Genomic DNA, 14,987 nt, shown 5'->3' with positions numbered 1-14,987 from the left:
CAAGACTTAACTGACTACTTAGTACATTGTAAAGAGTACATTTAGTTTTATTTGTAAATGCATTGGTCAATTGAAATAATCTTCAGTCGTACAATATTATGCATCCGCCCCCATACGCTACTGTTTTTGTGGCAAAACATACATTCACAGTCAGTCAACATGGGCAATGTTTTATCACAGTTTCCACAAAGCACTCACTTTTCTCCTGTGCTATCTCTTTGGATGTCTTTCCAATTAAATCATAATTATATGCAGCATACCCCTGGGAAATTATTTGACTCGTGGCAGCGAAACGTCACCATAACAGATGACCGGCAAGGTGTGAGGTGACAGCAAAAAACCTTGCCAAGGACCACCTGCCTCAATCGTATCGCCTAATACATGGCTGAGTGTGTGTGTGTTTGCACGACATAAACCTAGTTGGTTTCACTGTTGCTCTGAGACTTGCTGTGTTTATATAGGCTTGCTGCCTGTCTGTTTTATTTTGCACAGTGTGTTCAGTGCTACCTTTAGAACATATCAACTCTACTGCCAACAATTTACAATTGAAGAACCACTGCAGGTGGCAATTGCTACATTGTTCCCACAGACAAAGACCCATCAGTGTACGTAATGAAAACATTAACTTTCTATTAACGTTATATATTTCGGAATCATTTACAGTTATGCTCACAGCTCATTGCATTATCTATGGGGCATTGACAAAGTTATCACCAAGCTGCAAATTTTATTTTAAAGAACAGTAGAATCCTACCACATTTTAGGGAAATTATTTTATAACAAATTGTGTAGCAAAGTGGTACTTGAACTTATTTTCATGCAGCCAGCATGTGATTGATTTTCACTTGATGTGGTTGGTTAGTTGTTTTGCATGGTAGGTTAGGGTTAGTTAGTTTTTTATTACTAGTTGGTTGGGGTGTCACTCAGATGTTTGTTTGATTAGTTGATGTGTTGGTAAGTTGATTGGGTGATTGGTGGTGTTGTCTAGATGGAATAAATGAGGAATGTGCCATGGAGGCACAACTGTATTGAGGTCAACATCATCAAATACCTTGAGGGTGAACTGGAATAGAGACAGTGACCCAGATCCTTTTGTCCAACATCAGTAACCTTTGACCTCACAAATGCTGAAATAAATAAACACAAACCTCAATGACTTGAAAGTCATATTATAGCTGCAAAGGCATGAAAACTCCATAATTTCACTAATGCTTAAAGTCCAGATGTCCCAACATTTTGTCAATATTGCATATTTAGCTTTCTGTTATAAAGACCTACATTCACCTCAATGTAACAATTTGGAGCACAGAACACACCAGTAGTTCTGTACTTCTACTATTGATTGGTAAGGAAAATTTGACCTCAGAACCTGAACACAGCTATTACTCACCTTGATCACACCCCTCTTCCTTTTGCAGCTTTCCAATCACAGCTGGCTCCGAGCACCCAATTCCAAGCGAGCACACTTGGAGGTCATGGTACTGTGAAACGCTGGCTTGTGACAAATAGCTTCTGGAGGGTTGGCCTGCTGAGACAAGATGAGAAGATCTGTATGATGAAGAGATGACAGCACTGGCATTACTGAACCTGACAACAGAATACTCCAGTGAATGGAAAATACCAAAAAGGAAACTTTTAAGCACTGCTCTAGTTACTATTTCGTTTACAATCGTTTTTAATTTTATTTTGGAGCATTTGGGCACTTTTGCCCGTAAAACAATAATGTGGATTGTGCTGAATATTTTTTTTAAGCTTTCGGATCTCTTTGATCATGAATGCAATGTATGCACACTGGAGAATTCTCTTGGGTGATTAGCATCTTTGTGCATGTCTTACCTTCAGTTCACCTCAAAACTTCCAGAGAATCATCTTGTACAGACTGAGTGGGAGAGAGATGAGCACCCCAACAATGTTTAAAACATGAGGGGGATTTGTTGCCTATGTTTCGCTCTCAGCCATAATTAAATTCTTAATTAGGCAGCCCTCTGGAAAGAAAGAAAAAACATGGAGAGAATTCAATTCCGCGCTCCAACCAGTTTGTCCAGTACTGAAGGTGAAGAGTGAGGGGGAGAAAATATTATAGCGGAAAGTAGGAAAGCCCGGAGGCAATAGATGAGCACACTGTTTTCACTTTAATTTGCTCTTTAATGCTGCTCTTGCAAATACAGCTGTACCTCCTACAACCTGGTAACACTCTCAAGAGAAAATTTGTATATTTATTGCCTCCATCCAAAATAGACTTGCTATGGTTTGAGATGTACTCTGCCACCACAATTTACTTGAATATGAACTCAGGCTTTGGCCTGTAATTTGAGGGAGCGGGGTTCGACATGCCCTGGAAAAAGGAAATCGGAGAAAGAGCTGGACTTTAATTTATCACATCTAGCTTGTCTTGCAGAGTCTGTGATCCAGATCATCTCTCCTCAACCTCCAAGGTTAACCATTGCGTGAAGAGGCAGTTCTGCCCAAAGGCTGCCAAATTTACTTTAACTCATCGAAGTGGGGAGATGGAGAATCCATTTTTTAATACGTCTACTCGAGGCTTTAGTCATGCCTGTCCTCTCCCTGTGCATGTTTGTCATGGAAGCTCCAGATTGCGGCAGTGTGAGGATCCAACTAGTGCTGCGGTCCTTTGATGTGTCAAGGAGTGCATAAGAGGCACACCTCAGTGCAAATTTGGGGATGTGATGCAATGCCGATAGGTGAGGGTGAAGAGCTGCCAGAGGCTGATTGAATGCACGTGGCCCTCCCTGCGCATGGCTCTTGCCTCCAGCTCCTTCATTTCCACCTTGAAATTGCAGATCTGCCGTGTGTGGGGTGGACAGCTGAGGCGTGTGCGTGTTGTTTATGCATAACTTTAACAACACGGGAAAAAAAAAAAAAAGAAAAATTGTTAGCAATATTGTGAGTGTGTTTTCTCTTTTTTTCATTGTAAGTTGTTTTGTCCCATTATTGGCCTTCACCCTATTTGAAGAAGCTCTCTAAAGAAGTTTGAATTTTACGCACGTTTGCTGTCTTGTCACTTTGCTTATTTACAAAGACGAGCAGTTTTTGACATGTACATAAGCAGATGAACCTGATTTCAAGGATAAAACTGACTGATGATTTTTTAGTTTTGCCTCTTTCTGTGATCTCGTACCAAATGGGTCATAGACTGGTAGGGGTCCATAGGTATCAAGAGTCCCCAATCCTCAAGTGAAAAGAATGTCAATAGAATTTCAATATAAATTTAGATTCTGGTTCATAATGGAGGGGTTAGTTGAGGTCAGGGCTCTCTGGTTCTTCCACAACAAACTCCAAGCATGCCATTTGCTTGGGCACAGAAGGAAGCACAGAAAATGGTCCAAAATGTCTTGGTAGGATTAAGCTTTAGGATTCAGTGGCAACTAAGCCCAACTCCTGATTTGTCCATTGACCTACTCACACTGTAGATGTGTCTCAAAACTTTAGAACATTCTGTGTATTTGTTCTCAAAACGGCTTGACTCCAGAGTTTATTTATAGTGAAGTGATTTTGAGACCGTGGGTCAAGTCCTCGGTGATCCAGCATACATGGAAGCAAGTTGACAAATTTACTCATGTTCTGACCTTCGTGGGGCATTGCGGTGCTCTGCTGAAGTGGAAGTAAGCGGCGAGCATCCTGGGAGAGCGGAGGCCTCATGGCCAGTGGACCAGAGCTGAGGGTACGGGGGATGATTGTGCAGTCAGATCAGCTCTGCGGAGGCGAGGGTTTAGAGGCTTTAACGTGTACGCAGCACGTGTAATCCTCAAGCCTCGGGGTGGGACTCGGTGCCAGTCAGATCCTCAGTACTGCTGACATTCTGTTGAGGAACGAGAAAAAGATCTGTTATCGTACGTTGTCATTTAATTCTTCATATGCTGGACACACAAACAAAGCCCAGAAGACTCGGTTTGTTTATCTCCATTATAAAGTATCCCCAAGGTTGGGGGGACATTTGTGTGCTTACATTAAAAGGCTTTGCTTTGTTTTATCAATGTTGAATGGCTTAGTTTAGAGATCACATGATAATCATAAAACACGACAACCCAATCAGCAAATCACTGTATTAAAGTAACTATTGGAAAGCAGGTATTGGATAACAAAAGGCGTGTTGAAAGCTCCGATTTCCCGATGTGGACTTTTTTTGCTCTCACTTATCTCTGCTTTTGCTTCCCCTCTCTCAGGCCTCACCTCCCACAGGGAGGTGGAGGAAATTGGCACATCAACACTTCTGCAGTGTATTGAAAAACACCATTTGCAGAGTACCCCTGTTGTTTTGTCAAAAGGGCAGAATCATATTAAAAAGAATGCCTGTTCTTATTATTAGCAGGATATGGAATTTAAGACAATAGTTAGCGGTACATGCAAATGAATGCAATACAAGTACAAATGGAGATGCTCCAAAAATGTGCACTTTGGACAACCCTCGAGGACAAAGCTGATGTTGCCATCATTGTGCCTAACAAGAAATTGAGAGGCTCACATGCCTAACGTAACTGAGTGCGGTTTGAAATCCAATGAATTGGACTTTAATGAATCATTATACGCTGATGATAATTTCCTCTCATCTGCGCCTTTAACCATGCAAATCCCCATTAAATACCTTTGAATAGCTTTCCCTCGCTGACATTATGTCCACTTCGTAACATGCTGTGAGCATTTGAGCAACAGATGATCTAAGTAATCGTGCATGCAGTGGGATTCATGCATGAGCAAAAAGCATCTTTTCATGACAACTTATGTTCATTATTATTCTAAGTACAGTTACAAGTTCCCCAAGGTCTGCAACACTGTAATTTGTGGCACTGATGAAACATTGATCGAGAGTGTATTGTAAAAACTATATAATAATGATAGACAAATACTTTTTCATTAATCATTTCATCCAAGAAGTAGATTTCAAAATGTATGCCCGACTTATATTAGGGGAAATCACAGGCATATCCAATTGACGATCTCAGTTACCATTTTGCCCTGAAAGTAATTAAAATGTACACATAATTCCTGCTTTAATGTGCATTATGTAAAAACTCAAATAAAATTAGACTAATACGTTAAAAGTGTGATCTTCTGCTCTAGTGAATATTCTTTCATGCAGTGTGATTTGTGCAAACTCATTCAGCTGTTAAACCTAAACTCCAATTACATTTATACAGTATTTTATCTCATAGTATCTAAACACAAAGTGTATTCCTCTTTGGCATCTTCATTGTAATAGAGAGGAGAAATGCAAACCATGGTTAAAGGCAGTAAAAGTTCTCATCAAGTGAAACTAAATTTAACAATAGAAGAGGCTTCAGCTTCAGTGACTAAACTTGCCAGCCGCAAGACAAGCTTATTTTTCCCTTCACCTGCCTGCTACGTTTCTGAGAGTGCTTGCAGACTGTGCTGCCGGGCCGACATGCTGAAGGAAGGCCGTGATATCTCTTTTTATTAGACACTTGACTTTAACATGGGGAGCAGCTCCACACAGGGTAAATTGAAGGGTGCCGTGGCGTTTTTATGCCTTTATTTCCTTCGGGCGGAAGGGGGTTAATTATATCTAGGCCACTGTTTTTTGATGAGATCTAAAACCAATACAAGTGAGAAAATAAGTCCTACAAATAAAAAGACAAAAATGTTTTCTGTGTGCGTGCACAATCCTTTGCATGCAGACATACCCACACTGAACATTCAAAAACATTATTTTGAGATGCCTCCAGAGCAACTAATCTACTGGATAGATGTCACAAAACTGGGTCATTGAAAGACTTAAATGTAGTCTTTTTTTGGAAGGCTGCTTTAAATTCCAACTAATTCTTTTAATCTCCAGCATCTTACATTGGCATTCACATTTGTGTTGGAGGATGATGCTGAATTGTAGTGAGGCTGTCCTACATTAGCCTCCACAAATTGATGCCACTCTGTCATTCACGCATTGACCACATTTATTCCCATTTGTCAATAGTTCAACAAAAATGGTTATAAAACAAAAAGGGGCACCCTAGCCACAATTTGTCATTTGCAAATGGACAAGGAGGTTGTCATTTTGGAATAAAGCATCCAAAATGCCGAATAGAGCAAAATAAAAAGTATACATAAGCATCGAATGAAATATTGTATTTGAATGTCATGCAAAGGTTACACTACTGTATATTCATGCAATGAATATAGAAGGGAGATAGAAGACTATCCTCCATCTTGTAGCGCTTATTATGTTAAAGTTCACCTGAAGCCTACATCCCTGGGTGGAATACACTCTGGATTGAACACCAGGTACACTGATTAATAAGATTCCACCTCTGATAATTTGGTATATTTCTATTGGAAGCCAATCTAACCTTCATGCTCTAATCAGACTTTACGTGCTTTGGATCATCCAACTGGGGGAATCAGGCGTGAATGTTAGACTTACTATAAATTTTTGTCTTGTATTGAAATTGAACTGCCATAACAGTTATAGTGTTAGAATAAGGATATGTATATTGCAGTTTTACAGTAAAAATAAACAATTCTTGAATCTTTGATCATTCTTTTGAATTGCATGATACTGCATCTTAAGTTGTGACTGTATCTACATTCGCCAGACACTCCAGTCCCTGGAGTGTTATATTATCAGGCCGCTACACTAATGTATTCTCACTGACACTGTAGATCAGTTTAAATGATGCCTTTTCATCTTATGGGGTGAATGGAATGATGCATGTTAACATGCTTTAATTGAGACGTTCAGCCCCTCCCAAGTGTCTCTCAATGACATTTCTGGGGCTCAGATGAAAAACACTACTTGCATATCAAACACTGCTAAAAAATAATACTCATAGGAACGTCATATTGTAATTATTCTCCTCTGTTGTTGCTCTTGGTTTTTGTCATATTAGAATTAGATGATAAAAAAATAAATGTTTACTATACTAAGGGTGATTATAAACAGGTCGGCGCTAAAATAATCTAGCTGCACATGGAAGGAAATGTTCTACAGCTCGGTGCCATAAAGGGCAAATGACACGGTGAACCTTTAAAAAATAAAAAAAAAAGGCAAAAACTCAATCTTTCGAAATAAGAATGCCAGATGGAAACATCCCATCCCCAACCCTCGCCTTCATAAATAATTGAAGATTTAATCTGTGATATTTTCAAAGGTCAAACTCACAACAAAGCAAGAGAAATACCACGACTTTTCTTATAAGCACGTTTGGTAATGATTCCATATTGTGCTCCTACACTTTTAACTCAATGCTCAATAAGTAGGTGGAGATAAAAAGAGGGGACGAGGTCACCAAACAACATGAATGATTCATCCTTTTGTCTGGTTGTGGGCTGGAGGAGAACAGAGCAATTGTACTCAGTGACACCCCGGCGAGGACAGTCCCCACTTAGCCCCGTCACAGGCTCAGAGCAAGAAGCCACACTCACTTTTCTGCATAAATGTCTACTTCATGCATTAAATGAATGCGGTCCTGATGGATTTCCTCTGCTGATGTATTATCAATGAGATCGGCTCTCTGCATCACTGCCCCAGCACAGGCTCCATTTTCCTCCTCAGTGCCTCTCACTACCTAAAACCAATGGAAATTTAAAGGCACACCTCAAGTTGGTGTGGCTGAGCCTTTTAGACAGTACGTTATTTACATTTTTACATCGGTCGATGCGTTATTGTCAAACTTGAAATCAAGAAATTTGTATTGGAGTTTCTGACTCATCCTGATATCTTTGTGTGGGCACATTTGTGGGATGGGCAGAATAATCATTAGTTAAATAACTAAATCAGTCAGATTGGGTCTGTCTGGTTGAATAAAATGTATTGATTAATTATTGTTGAAAGAACATACTAGTCCAGGTGCTTTCTGCCCAAAGTCAGGATCTGCTCCATCTCAACCATACCTTTCATGAGGCCAAGTGATGCAAAAAAATAATGGATGTATATGGATGGGTATACTTAAAATAAAACATTTTCTGTAATAATTTTGTGCTGATTTAAAAGCAAGTGAAAAGTTTGAACTAAATTTATATTCACTCATCATCCTGTCAGCCCAGTTGATGCTGCTGACTCGTCTAAACTTGTGGGCTTGTTCCCTTTTTCAGATGTTAACTTTTTGATGTATGAACTACGCATGGCGCCACTAAGTAAAAATCAGCACATTGCTGGTGCCGCAGTTTCCCGGCACTTTACGTCTACTGAAGGCAGCTCGAAGCTCTCTCCATCTGTGTCACCCTCGCACTTCATCGTGACACACTTATTGCCTTTGTGCTGCCTCCTCATCAAGCCAGAGATGCGGAATGCTGGCAGACAGATATGAGAGCCTGATTGTTTTTACCTTACAAACAGAAGACTAAAAGACTTTGATGTGATGTTGTTTGTGACTTCACTTTCAAGCTGATGCTGAGAAACGGATGTTTCCTTGCGCGGATTCAATGACTTTATGTCTGTGTTTGCCGTTTTTTTATGTTTTTTTACTCCTGACAAGTTCACGTTGTAGTCGAACTTTCAGCGGTAATTAGCTGGCATACGTAGACTATCGATCCCTCATACCCTGAACAAGATAAGTGAGCGTATACCTGCAAAAGTGGTAGGATGGAGGAATTTTTGTGGAGAATTATTTATAGCTCACTAAAGTAACCAATTTATAGTCAAGATAGTCGCTATCAGTGTCATGATTAAGGTTTATTTTAGTTCATATTTAACTCTTTCTCTATTTCTCAGTGGATCAGAGAAGAATTTCATCATCACTGGTCTTTTCGTGTTCTCCCTGTTTTTAGCTGCCACTTGAAGTGTGTTTGTTTTGGTAAAGCTGCAAAATCAGCTGCCTGCTTTAACATTAAATATTCATGAACAGCAGTGTAGTCGGACTAATGCAGAAAGGTAATTTAAGAATGGTCAGTTTGGCCGCTCATAAACATACGGTGGATAGTGATAAAAAAATTGTAAGACCCTTGGATCTACATGTGGTTCTTTCTCAGTCATATTGAAAATTCCAGCAATGTATATTGCCAACTCCTCTGAGGTGCAATAAGTGTATACTATTCATATTTGTGAACATTAGATCATTAAAGGGTTGGCCGTTGCGCTTTACATTTTTTGTTGCACAAGCAATAAGAAATGGTTTAAGCGTGAGGAAACCAAAGCGGAATTTCATGCCAAAACAAACAGAAATTTTCCATGATGCAGACTTATCTGCATTTATATAACTGCGCCAAATGATAAAAGCACAGAAAAAAAAAAAACCTTAAATTCACAATTACCTGAAAATTATATTACAACACATTCATCCTTTGGTTAAGAATGTGGATTTTTATATTTTATTTCAAGCAATTGTCCTAAGTGCACTGTGGCATTGCCAGCGTGTAAAGAGAGACAGTTTAAATGGCCATTTTTACTTTGTATTGAGCATTAACATAATCATTTCATCTTTTCCAGTTAAGGCTCTTTAAGTCATGCAGGCATAAAGGTCATGTGAGAGTAATCGCACGGGGTATGATTCAATGGAATGGGAGTGGCTGCATGCAGGGCCGGCAAAACAAATCACATTACATCTCAATTAACACCGAGGAGGCCTCTGGAGTCCAGCCTGAAGTCTCAGCAATAAACCTCTCAGTCTTGCACACTACTACCTCGCAGGCATAGCTGCTACCTTTCCATCTATATACTGGACGATGAGTAAGAGACCACGCTCACAATAAAGGAATCTATCTCAGTGGGCAGAGAGAAGGTCTGGCTGTGAAGCTAAATATTTGGAGAGCATCTGGGGTTGCATAAGATACAATACTATACAACACAATACAATACAATTAGTTTGATTGAAAGACAAACACGTATGAACTGATTAACATATTACACTGCAATAGTATCAGTAAAACAGAGGGTCCATTTAAATGCACATTGAGTTCTTTTTTTTTTTAAACGTTCGGTAGAACTAAACACAACCATGAAATTATATACGACTTACTTCAATGAAATATCAATTTATCTGGAGTGAAAACAGTCAAGAACTTGCAATATCAATTTAGCTGGAGAGAAAACAGTCAAGAACTTGCAATCATCAAATGTCAAGCAATACAAGACCCCAATTGCCGGTTAGCTTGCGATTTTAATTAACAACTTGGAAATTGGAAAAGCAAGAACATACAAATGCTGGCATGACATTCTGTCATTTTTAATGAACAAGCTAACCTCAGCTCAGAGATGTTTGAACCAAAGGATTTCATACATCCTTGACATTGATAACCTCTCACTTGGGGGCTTCTTAGCAAAATATTAAGGACCCCTTACAAGGTCTCACAAATTCCCCTCCCAAACTCCTGCAGCACCCACGTTGAGCCCTCATTGTGCACTCCCATGCCACATCGCCCTGGCTGCGAATCACTGATTAAACAATCTCAACAAACATTTGTCAAGCTATTGAGTATGCTCTGAGTGTTTGTTCAGTGGCTGCAGCTTTTAATTGCTTGTTTTGAAGCATTAGATGGTTACTGAAATTGAAGCAAGTTGTTATTGTGCTTGTTTTTTTTTGTGTGTGTTACTGTTCACATGCATGATGATATTGCATGTCAGCAACCAAATTTGAATTGCTTTAACTGTCTCCCACATACATTTGTTAAACAATTACAATATCATTACACAATGAATTAAATAGACATTGACATACAAACAATTATGTCTGAGAGTGAATAAACACGTTGTGAAAGTAGCCCAGCGGTTACTGATGTCACCACACATCCACCACTCAGCTGGTTACATTGCCCTCCCTGCTGCCCCAGCCTCAAAATATAATTAGCTTGATTGGAATCTGTAATTCGTCATAGGTGTGAATGAGAATGACGGGAAGGCAATGTGTCATCTCTGACTGGGTGTCAGTCTATTCAGAGAAGGGTTACATCAACTCTTGTCTAGTGTCAGCTCTAAGTCACAATTTGGCAAAGAAGAAGAAAAAAAAAATCAATAGACATGTCGAAAAATAAAACACTTGGTGAAAATAGTTTTGGGGTAATCTGTCGAATCTTTTTATAATCGTTAAAATAATAGCATCAGTAACTTTAAGACAATTGTAATGGATAAAAGTAAACAGATAAACCTGCAACACAAAAATAGATAGATTTGAAAATCTGGTTCATTATTAGTCATTTTAGTTTTATTCTCATCACAATCATGAAATAAACATATTACAATACAGTCGCTGTATGAAAGCGCTTCACAGAACAGAAGACAACCTTGAAAAAGGAATTTAGTTACTTAATTGATGAATAAATTAGTTATGTTACTGATTACTTGTTTTTCTGTATGATTATAATTATTATAATTAACATTATTGAATAATGAAATGACCTAGATCGGTGCTTTGTTTTTCTTTGAGGTTGAAAATTTCAAAGAAAAATTGAACAATTGAAGTCACACAGAGCAGCAATTGCTTTTCACAATACTGTACTTCTACAATGCTGTATTTTAAAACAAAATATAAAATCAATTTACAAGATACTATTTGCAAGTATCATGTAGTATACCAAGTGAAGGGTGAAAACAACACACAGAAAAATATTTGGTGTTAAAATGTCAACTTGAATAAGGCTGACTACTTGAGTGTTTCGTCACTCTCAAGGCTATATGCTTCATCTTGCATTTGTCTCGGAGCACATTAAATAAAGCTGATGATGAGTGACAGGGACTTTTACATCTCGCCCCAATTAGCGACTCACCCTCGTGTCCATCCCCCTCAACATTTGCAACTGGAAGAGCATTTACACAAGCCCATCAGTCACTCACCTTATCATAACCCAATAATGAGCATGTCTGCCTCCATAAGCAACCCCAGCCACCAGACTCACTTCGCCTGTTGCCACCATTGTCACATCATGAACATGTCTTGTTTATGTTTCAACCAGACTTGCATCATTAATTCACCATCACAGCAATCATGACTATTTGAAGCATTGATCTACAGGAATGGTTGCAAATGGACAAATCAATTTGAGGATTGTTTCCATTGGTTTAATGTTCAAAATGCTGTTTTCGGCATTTCTTCACAATATTGGTGATCAGCACCCTGTGTACAGCCTTGGTTGATAGCATGAGCAGCTCCACTGCGGGATTCCGATTCCTTAAGTCAGCACAAAACGGTACATTAAACATTGAAACGCTTTTAGCGCACCAGCTTGAAAAATAACACCCAGTAGCGTGATTTTTTCCCCCCACTGTGGCTGTGAACACGCCGACAGAGAGTCATACTGTTATCGATCAATGAGGGCTGAATGTGATGATCTTTCACTGATTTGTCTGGGAATTGAAGGTATTCAGGAAAACATAAACATACTTGTTAACCCTATTTCTATTTTCATCAAAAAAAAAAACAGCCCAGACGATTGAGAAATACTGCACTAAATTTGTTATATTGATCCTCACTCAGTTCCTCGGGTGAACATGAAACTTTAGCTTCCAGTTCCTCCTTCTGTGAATTTCCTCTATCGACTCCAGAACACTTTCTAAGTTGGTGAGTGAAGTATGCTGGAGGCGTTGAGGCAGAATCTGCAAAGAATTTTATTTCATGCCTCGTGTTCAATGAAATATACAGAAGACTATCTGTGCTTTGCAGGAAAACACAGAACTTTGTTGATCGGTCATTACTGTAGCCTCACAGAGCTCGTTTTGCAGATAAGGTACTTTCTACAGTACTAATAATTGCTCAGTAGTCCCTAAACTCGCACTTTTAACTACCAACTTCATTTTCTGTCAATCTCTGGAAAATAAAAGGCACATTTGCCAGGCTGACGCCATCCAACAAACCAAGATAAAACCTGCAGCACAGTGACAAGGACTCAAAACCTTTGCATGCCAAAATAAATCTTATTAAAATTCTACTCCTGCAGAAGTAGGAAGAATAACAAATATTGAATGTGACTTGCGAGTACAGTAGGCGTGATATTACCCTTTGAGAATGAGCTAAGCATTGTCAATAACCAGAGCTTGAGAGATAGTCTTATAATAACTGTGCTCCAAAAAAAAAAAAAAAAAACAGTCCCTCCAGCTGTCTGTCTACGTTGATTTTTTTTCCTTTCAATTTCAGTTGCTGCACTAATGCAAATTTGATGGCATGGCAAACAAGCTCAAAGCACGATCCGTTACGCTTTTTTTTTGTACAGCCTGACATGTTGCTTTTGCGTGTGAATGGCAGAGTATAATGACTTTGGCTATACATTGTCAGTGATTTATATTTTATGCAGATTGTGCCAAACGTCTCCTTTTGGTGTGACAAACTAAATTGCAGTGTGGCAAATTATTCTATACAGCGTGAGATCGTATTTTCATTTCAAATTGTATTTTTGACTCAATAGTTCAAACTGAAGCAAGTGACAAATGACTCTCCGCATGCACACAAACTTCACCTAATATAAAATAATGTATAAAATATTTTTCACACACACCAAGGTGCAACACAGTTGTCACTAACGCCTTTCTTCACATACAGGATCCCTTTTGCTGACAGCTCAGGCCCTATAAACACACCGCTTTGCAGGATGTGCCACTGTGATTCCCATCAGCCTTGTATCCACGAGACAATATTTTTTTCCCTACACGATCCCGAACACGGCAGCCCGCCATCCATCCTCCTCGACACACTTGCCTGGTGTGACAGTGACTCGAGATTGGCCCGGTGAAGGGAGGAGAGGCCATCCATTAAAATCAACCCATGTTGGTCCATACATCAACTGCCCCGCAGGACTTCACGTTCAGGAGGCAGTGTCTCACACGAGAATGTCCAGCCACTGCCTGTATGACTGACTTAGGACATGCTGGAGTGGAGCTATAATATGCGGTCTCAGTGGAGCTCCTCGGGATCCTGGATACGAGTAGATAGGAAACGGTAATTACAGCTAGGGGGGTGCCTCACTGGGAGTCTCGAGCCTTGCAGAGAGTCTGTGTCGTAAGGCCAATTGATTTGTCAGAAGAACAAGTGGTTGGTGCGCTGGAAACATCGGAAAAGGCACTTTTGACTTCACAGAAGGGAAGTTTTTTGTCTCCTTGGTGACATAATTCTCCCAAGAGGGAATTGAGCCTTTCCACTCATCATTATTGAAAGTTCATTCGAGAAAATCACCTTGACTGACAGTGGTGATAAAAATCCTCAATTTATATAATTCATGCTTTTTAAAAGAAGATTTGAAGAAGAGTGACAGAATGATTCTGGTAAGAGCATATGAGAAAAGCAAAAATAGAGCGAGGCGCACCCAACATCATGCCCCCTCCAGCTTCTACGAGTCATTTTAATAAGAGCTGCAGAACTTAATTAAGGTCAACACAAACAGTAAAGCACATCCTCCATCTTCAATTGCTCTCCTTTTATTTTTTTTTATTCTCCACCAGCTCGCCATTTGTGGCTCGCAAAAACTCAGTGTCATTCTCCCACAATGCCAGACAGACCCTCCCTCTTGCTCCATAACCTTTCAAGCCGTCATCTCAGTAGTTGCTCCCACTCTCTCTATAAATATGTGTCGCAGAATCTGTCTTTTTCCCCTGCTTCCTTCCGACATGAACAGTGTTCCGGATGTGAGCACTCAAAATTGGGATTACCGCAGTCACACAGGACACCATAGCCATCCAAATGCCTGTTTACAAACGGAGGAGCCGTAAGGCTTGCATACAACATGTTTCAGTCTGTTCCTTCTCACTGAATACACACAAACACAATAAGATGTTTACATCCCGTTTAGCCAAGTAAAAAGTTCTGTGACCAAAAAAGAGGCTGTCAAGGCTTCAACGTTTTCTCATTTCATCAATTCTCAGGGTGGTCTTAACAGACTTTGCATTACGCCAAAATCATTTTAAGGTGTCCCTCCTTGCAGCTTACAACAGAAGCAGCAGAGCACAACAAATGAAATCCCATTGCTGCCACTTTACCATCCAAATAAAAGCAGCCTTGTCTTACTTGCCTTGTCGGTGTTTTTAGGATTATGCGATCAGCATGTCTGCAAAGAGGATTTCATGTAAATGTGAGATGTGCACAAATACAAAAATTGAA

At 39.6% G+C, this 14,987-nt stretch overlaps 1 long non-coding RNA gene across 7 annotated transcripts in view; it reads right to left on the bottom strand.

Annotated features, from left to right (window-relative positions):
* LOC148393381 (uncharacterized) overlaps nt 1–14,987 on the bottom strand; it is a 146,808-nt gene that overhangs the window by 117,916 nt on the left and 13,905 nt on the right. For 6 of the 7 annotated variants that reach the window (XR_015860240.1, XR_015860241.1, XR_015860237.1 and 3 more), the window contains exons 3-6: nt 3,588–3,820; nt 1,837–1,985; nt 1,391–1,528; nt 1,052–1,127 (exon numbers count right to left, since the gene is read on the bottom strand). This is a non-coding gene — a long non-coding RNA (uncharacterized LOC148393381). The remainder of the gene's footprint in view (nt 1–1,051; nt 1,128–1,390; nt 1,529–1,836; nt 1,986–3,587; nt 3,821–14,987) is intronic. The other variant, XR_015860244.1, reaches the window with a different exon arrangement.

This window comes from Syngnathus floridae, chromosome 9 (assembly GCF_059516105.1).
Source record: "Syngnathus floridae isolate MCC-2025c chromosome 9, RoL_Sflo_1.0, whole genome shotgun sequence".
Taxonomy (NCBI): Eukaryota; Metazoa; Chordata; class Actinopteri; order Syngnathiformes; family Syngnathidae; genus Syngnathus; species Syngnathus floridae.
Note: the sequence above shows the minus strand (reverse complement) of the source record. Positions and strands in the feature narration are given on the sequence as shown.